Genomic DNA, 13080 nt, shown 5'->3' with positions numbered 1-13080 from the left:
GGAAGAGACTGGCTGATATGTTAGTTGATATTCTACAATTTCTTCTTGTTATATAAATTATTTTGAAGTTTAATGAGTAGAAATACTATCTTAGAAAAAGCCACAAGATGGTGAAATTTTCTCAAGGAAAATATATATAAATACAAAAATAACCCCAAAGTCAAAAATCATTGAGTGATGATACTTCCTTTCTCTTCCATTGAGTAGAAATGATGAAAAATTACCTAGTGTGGAAAATGTCTGGTAAAGCCTTCTGCTCTGGCAGTCTTTCTGGTCAATTTTCTATTGATATTTTCACTGCTAGCCAACTGTGAGGAAAAATAAACCAGTCATTTTTACCCTTGCTTCTGATTTGGGATAAGTTAAAAATATCCCAAATTAGCTGCACCTTCCAACCCCTTTAAGTAGTTTCTATCATCTGTGTTCATGGACATCACCTGGAATTTTGTTTTTTAAATGCCCAGGTCCTTTCCAACCACCTTCTGATTACTGATTTGAGGTATAAATTAGTAAACCAAAGAAGGATCATAGGTGAGGATAGTTGGTGAAGAATGTGGCTTAAAATCATGTGGCTCAGAGAGATGGAGTCTGTTTCCCACCCCAGGATTCTGGGGTGATTTATTTTGACCAAAGAGGATGTGGTAGAACGGACATGAGGTGAGTCTCAGAAGCTCTGTAAAATGTCTGCCTTCATCCTCTTACAATACTCCAAACCTGAGCTAGACTACCGAATCAAGAGAGTAGACTAAGGACAGGCCAAGCCAAGGGCAATACCAACCTACAGATGACTGGAATCATCTTGGACAGTTGGCCCAAGTCAAGGCTCTCAATGTCTGCAGTCATGTGAGGAAGCCCAGCTATCACTTCATGGAGCAAAGGCAAAACTTCTGGTTAAGATCCTGGTCAAGTTTTCCACGTGAATTATGACAAGTAATAAATCATTTCTGTTTTAAGCCACTGCCTTTTGGTATCCTTAAATACAAATATAGGGGAAAAAAACTTTTTAAAGCTATATTGTCAGATGAGTCTAGGGCTAAAAGTTCGTCCTCAAAGATCCACACAGCCTGATAGTCATGCCCTATGTCCTGTCTTCCAACATTTCGCCAAGTTTGGTCTGTGTGACCAATAGAATATAGCAATTTTATGGCATAAAACTTCTAATGTTAGCTCAGAAAAAAAGACATTGTGGCTTCTGCTTTACTCTCTTGCATAAGAAAGGCACTATCACTTGTGAGGATGCTCAAGCATCCTATACAAAATCTTGTATGGTGAGAATCTGAGTTATCCTATTGACACTCAAGCAAGTGAGCCATCTTGGGAGCCGATCCATTAACTACAGTCAAGTGTTCGTGAATGTCCCTCTCCTGAGAGGCTGACTGCAAGTCCATGACAGACATGAGAAAGAGCAACATAGCTAAGCTTCTCCCAAATTCCTAACACAGAGAAACACTAAGAATATAAAGGGTCATTTGTTATTCATCAATGCATAACTAATATAGGAGCCTTAATTTGGGGATGGATTTTACATGATGTGTTAATTACAGTAGTTCCCCCTTACAGGTGGAAGATATGTATGAAGACCCCCAGTGGGTCCCTGAAATCTTAAATAGTAGTGAACTATTATAAATATTTAGTTTAACCTCTTTCTTCTTACTGTTGATCTTAGAAAACTCAGTATATGATTTTTTCTTTTTCTTTTATTGAGTTGAGAACTTTGACCTTTTTATTTAAAGAAAGAACTTGGGCTGGGGATGTGGCTCAAGCGGTAGCGTACTCACCTGGCATGTGTGCTGCCTGGGTTCGATCCTCAGCACCACATATAAACAAAGATGTTGTGTCCGCCAAAAACTAAAAAATAAATATTAAAAAAATTCTCTCTCTCTCACTCTATCTCTCTCGCTCTCTCTTTAAAAAAAAAAATAAAGAAAGAACTTTACAGTTCTTTGGCATATCTGAATTGCCAGAATTTCTGCTTTTTTCAAAAACAAATAAATTGCTAAATAAATAAATAAGAGCTACTTGCGCATAGGCATGGCAGGGAATATGATAAACAGGATGGCTACTAAGTAATTAGCATGTGGGTAGCATATATAGAAGAGATACACTGGACAAAGGAATGATTCATGTTACCTGGCAAGACAGATGGGGCAACATTCATCACACTGCTAAGCATTATATGTAATTTAAACTTACAAAATTGTTTGATTTTAGAATTTTCCATTAATATTTCAGACCACAGTTGACTGTAGGTAACTGAAATTGTGTAAAGTAAAATGGTGGATAAAAGGTGGGGACAACTGTATATGAGATGAATAAAAGTAACTCAGGATCTCCCATGAAAGGTTAGGGTATGTGGTCAAGGGCATGTTGGTGAACTAGATAAGCAGTGCTTTATCACCTGGGAATATGAAAAAGAGTACATTAGAAACACTGAGCAAATTATAATCCCATTTGTGAATAGGATTCATTCTTGTATGAGGTGAAAATCTTCCATGGGATGGGGATTTAGTAGCTTCAGCTGTGAAGAATGGAAAACTGTAGGTCAATAGACTGGTAATCAGATAAATCCAAATTATTATATTATTTGACTACTATATATCATATAAGAACCCTTTAAAATATAACAATCATACTATCACTACATTCAAATAGCAATAATTTCTTAATATTAACCAGCATTCAGATAGAGGTAAAAATTACTTTAATTTTTAAATTTTAAAATGTTAGTTTGTTTAAATAAAGATTCAAAATTAATCAAATCTATTGCAATGTGGAGGTTCCCCTATATCTCTTCTATTTCTCTGAAATTTCTGTCGTAAAGACACTGAGAGTCTGACCTGAAGAGTTCTTCACAGCAGCATTTTGATGATTACATCCTTGTGCTATCTTTTTAACATATGTCTTTGTTCTCCTGGTACTTCTAAAATTTTAATTCCTGAAGCTTAATAAGATTAATGTTTAATATTTTGAACAAATATACTTCATAGATCATGTTTCTCTCTTGCATGAAGAGTGCAAAATGTCTAAGTATTTGTCTTGGTGTTTTTCATAGAAGATATTAAATCCTTTAATTTCTTAACAATCATAAAACGGTAATATTTAAACTTTATAGTCTTTTTCACTTATTAGAATAACTCTCTATGGAAACCTTTATTTCATCAGTTATTTCTTACTATGTAATTCACTTTGTATAGAAAAATACAATAAATGCTTGATTCTTTTCTTTTAGTTTATCAATATCCCAGACATTTGGAACAATTTATACAATGTTTCTTAGTATATCTAAGATAGGAAAAGTATAGTTTTTTAGTATTTTTGTAAACTCGTGAATTTATTTGATGCTTCCTAATCTATTGTAATCATTGTTTATAGTGATGATTTAATGTTCTATTTCATTAAATATATACTGTATATTGTATGTATATTTTCTTCTTATACATAGAATAAACATATGTACATATACGTAAACTTTTTAGTACATGTGTATGCATATATGTGTGCATGTGTATACACAAATATAAATACTTACGTATTTATATATTTCTGTTTTAGTCAGCTTTGATCAAAAGATCTAACATGAATAATTTTAGAGGAGGAAAAATTTATTTGGTGCTCGTGGTTTCAGAGGTCTCAATCTAAAGATAGCCAGCTGCATTTTTCTGGTCCCAAGGCAGGGCAAAATATCATGGTGGAAGAGTGAGGTGGAGGAAAGTGGCTAAAGACATGGTGCCAGGAAGCAGAGAGAGGGAGAAACATTCCTCACCATGGACAAGCCCCCAATGACCCACCCTCAGTGACCCACCACTTCCAATCACACCCTACCTGCTTACAGTTACCATCCTACGGGTGGATTTACACACCAAAGTTAAGAATCTCATAACCCCGTCATTTCATCTTTAAACATTTTGCATCGACTCACACATGAACTTTTGGGGAACACCTCATATCTAAAGCATAACACCCACATTCTCCATGCCCCCCTCTCTCTATAGACACACACACACACACACACACACACACACATTTTATATAAGCATCAGTCTTAGTTACTTAGTTGTGATACTCCAGACTTTGTCTCTCTCCATCTTGGTTTTATTTCAGTGCTTTTCTTTGTTACTTCCAAGAAGAGATAATTTAGATGTGCACAGTTTTTCTACTGCTACCCTAATATGCCTCCTGAACTTCAATGTACCAAAGAAATTAAAAAGAGAGAAAATAAGCATCTGCAACAATACCGGGGAAAATAGAAAGTACATGTAGAATGCAGCCAAGAACCTTCAATGAAGGATGCTAATATGATTTCGCACGGATTGTCAATTCCTCAAAAACCTCCTAAGAACAGCAGCATAGTTTGGAGGGTTTAGTAAAGAAGAAAGAAAAGCTGTGAATATTTCTGCAGCTAAGTAGAGGCCACTGAGCAAAAAGTCAACAATTAATCATTCTCCAAAATAAAGGTCCATGAGCTTTCAAGTTTAGAATTGTCTGTTCATGTTCAAGACTTTGTGTTTTTCTTACCCAGAAGGGGTAATTTATAGATGTTGAGGGTGAGACTGCTGAATTCCCCACTCAACATCCAGGCATTCTCAAAATTATGTAGAAGCAAATGGTGTCTCCTGAACATAGACTCCAGTAGAAAAATTCCAATAGGACATCTATGAATAAATACAACCACAGTACCAATAAATGAACACGTTGGAAAAGATAGGAAGAAATAGAAAAGCAAAAAGTTGTATAATAATGTTCACCAAAGGAAGAGTTAATTTGGCTAGCAGAAAAAAGTTTAGGATAAATATTTATTTATGCATTCGAAAGATGACATGATTACAGTGGAAAGAACAATAGACTCCAGGTGGCATAACGTCAAAGTCTCTGATTTTAACAAATGATGCTACCAAATAAAACTGAAAAATAAGGAATAATAAAAAACAAACACAGAAATTAGTGAATTAGGAAATAAAAATGTGCCAAATCTACACAGTTTACCATTCGTATCTATGGGTCCTGAATCTCAAGATTAAACCAATCTCAGATCAAATATATTTGAGAACTTAGCAAGACCCTGTCTCTAAATAAAATGTTTTTAAAATATGAAAAAAAGTGTTTATGCCGAACATATGGAGACTTTTCTCTTACCATTGTTCCCTTAACAGTGCAGTTAACAACATTTATATTATTAGATGTTATAAGTAATTTAGAGATGATTTAATGTGTATGAAAGAATGTGTGTGGTTATATGCAAGTACTACCCATTTTTATATAAGGCACATAAACATCAGTAGATTTTGGCATTTGCAAGAGGTACTATTACCAATCTCCCATGGATATGGAGGGACTTGTGTATCCAAAGTTTGTTTTATTTTTAAAAAATCAATTACATATGTAAAACACTAACACACAAAATGGGGAAAAATAAACATCCAAATTAAAAATAAAAACATGGAGCTAAACAAAATTCAGAAGACATTCAGAAAATCACAAAGGAGTAGTTTTCTCAAACAGGCAAACAAATTTGAATGCCTAGTTGAAACTAAAAATATGAATTATTACAAATTGCCTAGGGATACATAGGAAACTTTAAATTGACCAATACTCATTGGCTAAAGTTAAATGATTATGAAATTATTCTATAATATGCCTTTGATAAGCAAGTATCAGTTCTAGTGATTTCACAAGTTCAGTTTTATCAACATATCGAGTAATATTGAAACTAAATTTTATTTAAACTGTCTCATAAAGTACACAGAGAAGAAAGTCTTTCAAGTATTTTTCTTTAAGATAATATTTATGTCAAACCTATGTTCCACCCACCCCACAAAAAGTAAAAGTAACACACAAAACCACAAAATTACAGAGCAATATCTAGTCACTCTAAATACAAAGTCCTTTAAAATATACAGGAGAGTAATCTTCCTAGATATCCTCATCAAAACACCATAAAATCTGAAGTCCTTCCAATGGTCTAGGAGGCCCTGTGTAGTGTGCTCACTCCATTCTAGCAAGATGCATGCATCCTCATATCTTAGAACTTTGGCCCTTTGCTATTTCCCCTGGACAATAAAAATTTCCCCATATATCCTTATGGCCAATGTCCTCCTTAAAGTCTTTATCAGATCTCACCATTTATCCATGAGACATACCCTAATCACTTCTAATCGTTCTATCTACATTACCAATCAATTTCCATGAACTATGGCTCTCTCCTTTGTTGCTTTGAGTTGTTTGTTTCTGGTAACACTAGTGAACGAGCACCATATTGTGTAAATGACCTGACTACTGTTTGCCTTTGTTTAATTCCCACTACCAGAACGTAATTTCCAGAAAGAGCAGTTATTTTGATCAACTGGGGTTGCTGATGTATTCCAAACACCTAAAAATTGTGTCTGGTACATGCATGAACTCTCAACACAGTATCAGTTTACAACAGGCATATGTTTTGAGAAATGCCTCATTAGGCAACTTGGTCATCATGCAAACACCATAGAATGCAAGATGACTATGACATCACTAGTCAATGCAGTCTTCTGGAACTACCATCATATATGCAGTCCACTGGCCAAAACATCATTACGTAGCTCATAACTGTAGATAGTTCTTGAGTTAATTGATGATGCCTTTAATAATTCTATTCCTATTTTCTTTGTTCTCTCTCTGGAAACTATTATTTATATATAGGACCTCCTGGAGTGTATTAGTCAGCTTTTGATAGCTGTGATTAAAACACCCGAGAAGAATAACTTAGAGGAGGAAATGATTATTTTTTACTCACAGTTTCAGAGATTCAGTCCATGGTAGGCTCCATCGTTCTGGGCCTAAAGAGAGGTGTGATGAAAGGGCGTGACAGAGGCAAACTGCTCAGCTCATTGCAACTGGGAAGCAGAGAGAGAGAGAGAGAGAGAGAGGAGTCAGGGGAAAAATTGAAACCCCAAAATGCATGAGCCTAGGGACCTAATTCCTCCAGTCATGCCCCACAACCCCTGCAGTCACCACCCAGTAATCCATTCAGATATTTAATCCTTCAAATGGAATAATCCACCGATGAAGTGACAGCTTTCATAATCTAATCATTTCACCTCTAAACATTCCTATTTTGTCTAACACATGAGCTTTTGGGGGCACACCTCATATCCAAACCATAACATGGAGCCGTTCATTAATTTTCTGAATAGTTAAAAAACATTCTTCCGATTCTACTTTCTAGGATTGTTCTTTTTTCCCTCTAGTCTTTGAATAAGATTTTTCAATACCTGTTTTAATATTTTTAACTTTTCATTTATTCTATAATAATGCTTTCTGATTTTTTTATTTCTTAGATAGTATTCCGTTCCTATTTTCTGTATGCCATATCTTCCCTCATCTATCTGAAGAATATGCTAATTGTAGGGGAGAGTTGAGGGTTTTTTCCCTTCTATTTATTATTTTATAAACAGACAGGATAATGGTTAAATTCTATTGGAAATAGAAACTGGTGGAGAAGGATATTAAATTTTTATTTTATGTCCTTTATACTATTTTAATCTTTTATAATATCCACATATTACTTTTATAATATTATTAAGAGGAACAAAAGAAGAAATAGGAAGAAAAGAAGAAGCAGGAAGAAAAGTCATTAATTAGATAAGCACTTTGACCTTTGACCAATGCATTTATAATATTCATGCAACATCAAGGAAAGGAATACCCTTAATATCTGCATAGGCCCTGACAGAATTCAGGTTTCATCAGGCAACTTAATGTCCCTCTGAATTCTAAAGTAGCTCTTCAATGCATAATTTAGTATCCCTGTAATGAGTTCCACTAACCAACGTGACTACCCATTCTTATATTCTGTATTGCAGAGTAGGATTGTGATGAGGGATTTTAATGTTATCAAGACTTTCACTCGTCAGTATTTATGTTATTTGTGCCTTGGAAATTTACAGTCCCCCTAGCTTTCCATGTAGCAACCTAAAGGGTAAACTTGTTGTCCTGAGTTGGTAGTTTCCACTTTGACTGTTGGCCCCAGAAGTGACATGTTTGCTTGTCTTTGAGTGTTTTCTTTATAAACATGAGCTGAGAAACCGAATCAGCATTCCCAAAGAAGTGTATGGCCAAGGATGGTAACTTGAACTTATATATCCAAGTTTGTGCAATCCTGGACAAGCTCAGATGCACCATGTGTAAGGAAGTTTGGGGTAGACTGTATCTGGCTTAAATCCAGCCCTTTGTGCTAGCTTCCATAAGCAGTTACACTAAGAGCATAAACCACAAACACTTAACAGTGGGTAGCCTAGACTTGCAACTCTGCACCCATCTGAGGAACCCCCAAAGATGTCTGGACATAGGTGTTGCCCACAGGTGAATTTTTAATGAGATTCTTCCAAGAACTTCAGGCCTATAACTGCCTCTAGACTCTGGGCTTCCCTTTTCCCTGCCAGGTTTTAGACCTCCGAGTTTTATGTGGTCAGATATCAAATGTAAAGTATCCTTCCATCTCTCTCTTTTCTGTTTTGTTCTGATTTCTGCAGCTGAATATGTAATAAGTTTCTCCTCCTGACCACTGAATGGCTTATTTCCTGTACCACCAGCAACATGGAGAAATAGAAACTATTTGTTTATGGCACTTTTTTACCAGAATCCAAACAAAAAGTGATGCCATCCTTCTGAATCTTGATCTCCGTTCATTTATTCAGTGAACACGAATTGTCTCATTACTATATACCAGGCAGCTTTCCAAACACTTGGGATATTTTGACAGCTTCATGCTCAATTGTATTGAATTTGACTGAGGACACATACATGCATTTTATAGACCCTTAAATTATTTTTCACGATTATAAAAATGAATTATATTCTCTTTGTTTTCCTAATTCAGAGGAAGAATAAGCTATTATACATGAAGTAAAGAGCCCATTAAAATGATGACATTGTTATTATATAGGATGAGGTAAGAAAGGAGAAGATCTGAAACATAAATTTGGAACCTCCTGAGATGTACTTGTAACTGAGTTCACAGAGGGCCAATGGTGGTGACAGCATGTCCTCAAAACACTGGAAATTGCTTTATTATTTTAACATATTACAGTGAAGATGCCTAACAAATTTGAGAGGAAAAACATTCTTTGAAAAAAAAAGTTTTCATGTTTATATGACATTAAGAAACTTTAATGAATTAGGTGAATAAAAGGACTGGGCCCTATTATGATTGCTTTATCATGGCCTCAGTTAAATGACTGTTCTTATTGGAACATCCTCCTGAAAATGAAGTAGAGTAGAATTTCCTGGTTGCTGATTTCATTAGTCAGCCCTCTTGAAGTGGGAAGAGATTTTTAGACCAAACAATTGGAATTTAGCCTTTCTCTGATAAACTTTATGAAAACATTTTTTTATATTCAAAGAGATATAAAAGCATAGCTGTTGCTTGTCTGTAATTTATTAAAGCAATGAAAACTAAGAAAAATTAAGACCTCAGTTTGATATTTTATGTACATAAGTGTGCGCAGATAGAAAAAAAAAGAAGGAAAGAAGGGAGGGAGGAAGGAAGGAAGATGGATAGATGTAGACATCTAATTTCTTCTGCCCTAGGGTTTGAAGGGATAGAGTATGTTCAGTGATTCTTAGTGATGTGAAAATTAATTGCTCTCTTATTTCCTTCTACTTCCTGGGATTTACAATAAAGATGAAAGAACTCTAGAACTGTCTAATGTCTAGATTCTTCTCAGTTGCTCCATGAGAGGTGCCCACTTTGGAGGACCTTGTCCCCAGTGAATTTGGGGGTGTGCAGATTGAGATTGTTTAATATAATGTTTCTCATCCATACAATGCTAGGTGGATGGGTGCCTCCTGGGTCTATCAAATGCTGCAGAAAAATGTGGCAAGAAATTTCACAAGAAAAAGTGGCACAATTGATGCATACACACAATGTGGTTTAATGTGCTTATTTTTTATTTTCATAGAATACATTTAGGCATTTAGTATTTTTCTCAAAGATCTTCCACATACTTAAAAATCTAGGTTGGTCAGTCTATCAGGACTAATATTTTGTTAATAGGAGTGGTTTGTCTTGGCAATGGTATTTTCAATATCCAAACAATAAATTTAGTTGCTTTCACTTGTAAAATTCTTTTTGTTTTTTGTTCTTACTAACGTGTACTGATATATCCTCAATGGATAAAAATGAGTGGATTACTCAGGAATATTTTATTGAAGGTGAAAAACCCATATATTATGATATGAGTAGCAAACAGGTTTTCAGTGTGAATACAAAATATGATTGAGTAACACATGGATAATTCCAGATGTGTAGCTAAAACTTAAAAGTGCAAATAGGAAAAACAATTATTAATGTTAAAAATTAAATTTTTATTTTTATGCTTGTTTTGTGAAACTTTTGAAAATATTTTTGAAGCCTCTAAGTTTTCATGACATTTTAATTTCAATTATTTATTTATACACTTTTGCTGTGCGGGAGATAAAATGCGAGCCCTCATACATGCTACCAGTGAGCTACATCCCCGGCTTTTTTGTGTGTCATTTTTAAATAAATAAATGAGACTTGTACTTATTTTTCAGAACAAATGGAAACTAATGGACTAGAACCAAATGGTTAATTTTATCTCTAGTCACAGAGATAAGAACGAGAGGCATATTTCAACATTTTCCTCTTTATAGTACAAATTAATATTTTTGTTTTTGCCGAAATGCTCATAAAATCAACTATAAAATTAATGACAAGTATAATGTATAGAGAGAGAGCTGAACAAACCATTACCAAAATAAGCCATTACCAAAATTCCCCATATCCATTAGTACTTCGGGATATTCAGAGCAGCAGGCTGCTGGGATTGATACAGTCTCAACTGGACTTAAAAGTACCACCAAGCCAGGTGTGGTGGTGCAAACCTATAAACCCAGAGGCTCAGTAGCCTGAGGTAGGAGGATGGCAAAGTTTAAAGCCAGCCTCAGCATGTAGCGGGGCTCTGAGTAACTTAGTGAGACCCTTTCTCAAATAAAAAATTAAAAAAGTGTGTGGGGGGCATGGGAATGTGGACCAGTAGTTAAGCACCCCTGGGTTTTATTCCCAGTACCAAAACATAAAAATAAAATAAAACCACCACCAAAAGAGTCCTTCAAGCCCTGCTATATTTGGAACTTGTATGTCCCCAAAGACACATATGTGTTAAATGGAGTTGATAGAACCTTAAAGAGGAGGGGACCCAGTGGGAGGTCTTCAAGCCATTGAGGTATGCCCTTAAAAGTAATTGTGGGAAGCTGAGCTCTTGCTCTTGTTTTTGCTTTTCAGTCATGAGGTGCATGGGATTTTTTTTCCCTACCATGTGCTCCCCACATGATGTCCAAAGCAATGGGCCTGATTAATCATGGACTAAAGACTCTAAATCTGTGATCCAAAGTAAACCTTTTCTCTTTATAAATTTCTCATCTCAGGTATTTTGTTACACTGATACAAAACTAAGATAAGCCCTTTCTCAGCATGACTTCCATGTCATATTTTGCATATTAATCTACTTACTAGAATCATGAGTTCATCATATTACAGAAACCAGTTTGTTATCCTGGGTAAATTTGTTTTTATAAGCTCAGTCTTTGCTAGGAGCATTTACAATGCAAGTTGTTGTTTTATTTTCAACTTATTTTAAATCAACACCCCTTTAGAAAGGATCAAAACTATGCAAAAATAACATGCTTCTTTCATTTTAAAGTTTAATTTATAGGCAAAAATAGAGTTTAAGCTGATCTGCCTTTTTCTTTGTCCTTGTATATTTGATTTATGGCAAAGCCAATTTTTTTTTCATTAAGTTATGTCTATGTATTTTAGAATAGTACTTGAACACTCTGGTGTATTTTATTGTTCATTGATCTCTGCACCATTACATTTACTCTTTTAACTATCAAAAGATTAATAATACATATTTTAACCTATAGTTGGCTATATCTTGTTAAACTAACTACAAAACTTTGGTAAAGATCTGCAAATAATTGTGTTGCTTTCAACAATGTGAAATAATTGTAATCAAATTTAAAATTATTTACTTGTATTTAAGACTACAGAGGCTTTAAAATCTACATCCAATCCATGATTCATATAAATTCAGAATATTCACTGAATGGTCTACTGAGGTGAAAACATGACAATGGTATTCTAATAAATATGTAATCACTGAAGATAAATGGGATCAGAAGATTTAATAAACAATCACAATCACTAACTGTACTAATTGTCACCATTTAAAATTGAAAATTCATGGAACTTTATTTTAGATACTCAACCCTATTCATTTTGGCAAAATCTTCATGGCTTATGGGGGAAAATCAGTGAATTAGGCCTTTAGATTCCTTAAGGTTCAGGCAATTTTTAGAGAAGATGATGCTTAGTTTATGATGAATGCTGATCCTCACTGAAATGTTAGTCATGTGAACTCAAGACTCCAAGATCAATGCCCTTTGTATTTTATTTGTTGCCCAAACCAATGCTTTGCTCACTCCACCTCGACATCCAGCCATCTCACTCTTTCACTCACTCAGTCCTACACGAAGCATTGTTGATAATAAACATCTTAGTGAGTGTGAAGTGATATCTCATCGTGGTTTTGATTTGCACTTAATTGATGAGTAACATTGAGCACTTGTTCACGTACCTGGCAGCCATTTGGCCATTTCCATGTCTTTATTTGGAGAATTATCCATTCAAGTTTTTTCACATTTTGTAATCAGATTCTATTCTTTTCTTTTCTTTCTTTTCTTCCTTCCCTCCTTTCTTTCCTTGCAAATGAATCCCCTTATTTATTTTTGTCCAGTTGTTTTATACACATTGTGAGTCATCAGTAAAGCAGGAGAGGGAATAGAAAACGGCAGGTCATCCACAGAAGATCTTACTGAAAAGGTGACTCATCAAGGAAAGTAAATGTCAAAGGCAACAAACCATAGCTATACCTACAGAAAAAGCATGCCAGGCAGAGGACACAGCAGGCGCAAAGGCCCTGAGGTGAAAGCATTTGCAATGTGTTCGGGGATCAGTAAAAAATGCCAATATGTCTTGAGTAAAAAAGAAAGAGAAAATGGGATCAGACAGGTAATGGGATGGCA

This window comes from Ictidomys tridecemlineatus, chromosome 5 (genome assembly GCF_052094955.1).
Source record: "Ictidomys tridecemlineatus isolate mIctTri1 chromosome 5, mIctTri1.hap1, whole genome shotgun sequence".
In the NCBI taxonomy this organism is placed as follows: Eukaryota; Metazoa; Chordata; class Mammalia; order Rodentia; family Sciuridae; genus Ictidomys; species Ictidomys tridecemlineatus.
The sequence above is the reverse complement of the archived record's forward strand: the minus strand, read 5'-3'. Positions refer to the sequence as shown.